The sequence below is a fragment of the Oratosquilla oratoria genome, chromosome 20 (assembly GCF_046742065.1).
Source record: "Oratosquilla oratoria isolate Oo_2021 chromosome 20, ASM4674206v1, whole genome shotgun sequence".
In the NCBI taxonomy this organism is placed as follows: domain Eukaryota; kingdom Metazoa; phylum Arthropoda; class Malacostraca; order Stomatopoda; family Squillidae; genus Oratosquilla; species Oratosquilla oratoria.
This window is the reverse complement of record NC_134796.1, coordinates 5,371,533-5,376,532: the sequence shown is the minus strand read 5'-3', so window position 1 is coordinate 5,376,532 and position 5,000 is coordinate 5,371,533.

Sequence of the window (5,000 nt, the reverse complement as noted above, 5' to 3'; positions counted from 1 at the left end):
CCTAATCCTCTCAATCAAGACCCTCCCCTAAGTTTTCCCAACTACACTTAACAAACTGATCCCTCTGAAACTACTACACTCATACTTGCCCCCCTTTACCTTGTAAAGTGGAACTATGCAGATACTCCTCCAGTCCTCCGGCACTCTACCCTCTATTAAACAAACATTAAATAACCTCACCAGCTAGTCCACTATAACCGTACTTCTTTTTTTTCAACAATGCTACAACAACTACTACTACTACTACTACTACTACTACTACTACTACTACTACTACTACTACTACTACTGCTACTACTACTACTACTACTACTACTACTACTACTACTACTACTACTACTACTACTACTACTACTACTACTACTACTACTACTACTACTACTACTACTACTACTACTACTACTACTACTACTACTACTACTACTACTACTACTACTACTACTACTACTACTACCACTACTACTACTACTACTACTACTACTACTACTACTACTACTACTACTACTACTACTACTACTACTACTACTACTACTACTACTACTGCTACTACTACTACTACTACTACTACTACTACTACTACTACTACTACTACTACTACTACTACTACTACTACTACTACTACTACTACTACTACTACTACTACTACTTCTACTACTACTACTACTACTACTACTACTACTACTACTACTACTACTACTAAGAAGAAGAAGAAGAAGAAGAAGAAGAAGAAGAAGAAGAAGAAGAAGAAGAAGAAGAAGAAGAAGAAGAAGAAGAAGAAGAGAAGAAGAAGAAGAAGAAGAAGAAGAAGAAGAAGAAGAAGAAGAAGAAGAAGAAGAAGAAGAAGAAGAAGAAGAAGAAGAAGAAGAAGAAGAAGAAGAAGAAGAAGAAGAAGAAGAAGAAGAAGAAGAAGAAGAAGAAGAAGAACCCCTGAATGTTTAGTCTAATCTTCCCATTCAGGATATTCATTTTAATTGAATGCTGTTCGACCATACTCGCGCATTGCGCGTAAGCATCACTTATATAAGTTATAATAGATTAATAGAATATAATATGCAATGTAATTGTCTGTATTAGATTGATTTACAAATTACTGAGGTTAAAATTTTTTATTGCGGAAATCACTAGTTAAAGATAAATGACTTTAAATCTATAAATATTCATCTACTTTCCATAGTTTCACCAACAAACTACAGCTATCATAGAAATGCACGACTAGACATGAAAGAAATATTAAAAAGTGGACTTTAGGAGCTGATTTGTCTGTTATTGCTATCATTTTTGCATCAGTTCATGATTTTGCTATTAGCTCCTGTGGTGGTTCGTTTGAATTCTATGCAACACTGTGTGACCGAAAGGGCATTCTGTTTTAGAAAAGGCTTCCATCTGTATTGACAAAAATGCTGGTACTAACGCATAAATGACTATAGTAAGGAAGAAATCTATAATATCCTTACGGATATCAAATCACAGTAATCAATTTAAGCCAACATACAACCATCACGCATGCATAATCTTGTATTCTTAAAAGTAGATATAATTTGTATCAACAAAAGTGTCTATCATAAGTGCATTAGTAAACGCATTGATGAGTTTTAAGGTAATCATAATTTAAAAGTACACTGGCAAGAATAACAAGTTTATTGATATCTGTAGTTTAATTCTTACACCGTTCTGAGGAGAATTTATTCTTTATTTTTAGGTGCCACCATGATGTTTTATTCAGCTATGAATGGCCCCTTTCCGTATCAAATGATGATCATCCTTTTATTCTAATTAACCCCAAGATGTTTTATTTAGTCATACGCCCTTTCAGTTTTGTCTGAAATGCACTACTGCTTAATAAATAGAAAGTTTACATAGCTGCATGGTTATAATCTTTTAGTATATAGCTATCTGGTTGATATATACCATATACTATTTCTATCTCAACTAAATAAATTGAACCCGTATCATAACTTAGATATTTTGATTCAGCCCGCAGTAGGTGGTTTTATTCAGAAGCAAAGACCGTCAGGTAAATACTTATTAATTGATAAATTCATATGAATTTATCTATTTATTTATCTGCTTTATCTATTTACTTGTTTTTCCAATAAGGACAACCCAAATCGTCTCTGTTAGTCTTTGCAGTCGTCCAGTCGTATTTGGTTAAGAATGGTCCTTTATTTTTCATTGCAATAACTTAATATATTTGAAATTAGAATTTATGTACAAAAAATGTTTAATTATCATTTATGTCCAAATACATATAGTATATTGAACTGTTCTATAGTCTGGGCTCCCCGTGGAGTCCGTTCAGAGTGAATAGGTCGTGATTTACTACTAGTCATTCTTCTAAATCAATCTTAGCACTTTCTCTCTCTCTCTCTCTCTCTCTCTCTCTCTCTCTCTCTCTCTCTCTCTCTCTCTCTTTTACTTCCCGTCTATGTACTATTTGATGTTGCTGTTTTTTATATTCTCTATATAGAAAAAATAAACTATATAGTAGAGTGAGTATCACTTTTTGGAATTATAACAATGATTACCCACCCAATCCCATTTATTTCTTCTGGAACACCTCGACATGGCATTACGGGGAAAAAACGCTGCCATGTGTCATACAATTGATCTTAATCGTTGTTATAGTCCTACAAAACTATAATTATTGTTTCATACAGCTTTCTTTATTATATACAGAAAAATGTCAAATAGCACACAGCTAGGAAATGAGAGAGAGAGAGAGAGAGAGAGAGAGAGAGAGAGAGAGAGAGAGAGAGAGAGAGAGAGAGAGAGAGAGAGAGAGAGAGAGAGAGAGAGAGAGAGAGAGAGAGAGAGAGAGAGAGAGAGAGAGAGAGAGAGAGAGAGAGAGAGAGAGAGAGAGAGAGAGAGAGAGAGAGAGAGAGAGAGAGAGAGAGAGAGAGAGTGGGGGGGGAGGAAGAGAGGGAGGGAGGGAGTAGTTAGGTGCACCAGATCTTGAAGTTCATCAATCTTTTGTTACCTCTAAAGACTTAAGTCATTGTACAACTGTGCTTATAATATCAAGAATATATCTGATAATCAGAACAATATTGAAACAATGCATAGAGAAATATGTTTTATAGAGCAATCTATATGAAAATAAGGATATTGTAAGATTGTCCAAGAGTTCTGATTGCTGACTACACAGAGACCCGTATATCAAGCAATGGTGAATTGCTACTGTATGGTGCGTGCTTATGCTTGTGTATGGGATATCACTAGTCCTTTACCGGTAATATATCGTATCTTGACTGAAGTGTACAAGGATATGACGGTATGTAAACAAGTTTAACCTTGTATTTATCGCAATGCTAAACCGCAACGCTAATCAGTATTGCCGGAAAATGTATACGAGTATTATAACTATCAAACTGGTAACAAAATTAGATATTCTTTTTATACTAGTTTTGCCTATCAAAATATTTCATGGATAAACAACTTGGATTTATTTTTATATTAATTTTCATCTCAGTGATAATGCTTTTTCTGAATGTTATTGAAGGTAAATTGATAACGATTAAGTTGAGTAAGTTGGAGAAGGGGAGAGAAGACCATGAACACACACCATGTTATTTTGAGAGAGAATTTATTTGGGAAACATTTTTTAAGGCTATGGCATGTGAAAAGAGAGAGAGATGCTCGATTGATCCAAAAATGTGTTATAAAAGTGCTCGAGGAAAAATGGAAACGCATGGAAGCGATTGAAAAATAAAGGGTCGATCAAAAGAGAAGTTGAGGGAAGGCACGGCTGAAAGCGATTGTTTTGCATGGGTGACAGGCCGAAAGAAGAAAAGACAAAAATGTAAGATCAACAGAACAATGCAATTCACTGGCACCAAAACAAATCATTTGTTTACACAGAGGCAAAGTTTGAACACAGGATTATATGTAAGTACACTTTTAAAAATTCGTTAAAATGTATATTGGTTTGTAAAATTTCATGCTCAGGGCTACTTTATAATCACAAAAAAATCGCAAGTATATGCAGGTGAGTATGTGCTATAAAACCAATAAAGAAGATATATACCTTCCATTATTGAAGGAACTGGTTCTATATACTTCTTACGAACACATTTTATTTTACATAAATTTGAAAAAATATGTGCATATGGTTGGCAAATGAATACGTCGCATCTTCATTAAGGTCACCTGTTTCTTTAAACACGAATATGTATTTTTATGTAATGTGCAATTACATGATTACGGCTTCTTTATGTGCATGAACGTGTGTGTGTGTGTGCGTGTGTGTGTGTGTGTGTGTGTGTGTGTGTGTGTGTGTGTGTGTGTGTGTGTGTGAGTGTGTGTGTGTGTGTGTGTGTGTGTGTGTGTGTGTGTGTGTGTGTGTGTGTGTGTGTGTGTGTGTGTGTGTGTGTGTGTGTGTGTGTGTGTGTGTGTGTGTGTGTGTGTGTGTGTGTGTGTGTGTGTGTGTGTGTGTGTGTGTGTGTGTGTGTGTGTGTGTGTGTGTGTGTGTGTGTGTGTGTGTGTGTGTGTGTGTGTGTGTGTGTGTGTGTGTGTGTGTGTGTGTGTGTGTGTGTGTGTGTGTGAACTTAAGTATCCTTCGTGCTTGTGTACGTGCAAAGATACATTGACATTATTCTTAGTTGGGATAATAACTGTTTATATAACATTCCAAGTACAAAGATAGTCATGAGTTAAACAACTTACACAGAATATCTAAAAAGGCGATACCTACCGTGGGGCTGGTAGTAAATAATAACAAATATAGTTGTATTGAAATATTGGTAAAGATAACAACAAATATTAAGATATTCTGATTAATGTCTCTCTGGTTGAATGATATCCATAAGGTAGGGCTGTTCGCCGTGGTTCACGGGAAAACAAATTTTTCCCTTGTTTGTCTTCAGTCAAATCTTATGTAATGTAAGCTACAGTGAAATACCATTATCGTTTTACGTGACCATCATACCAAGGACAGTGTTCGTCGCTCGTCGGCCTGAATCCTTGTAAGGAGATAAAGAAAATCTCTCAAGTCTTCGCTATAG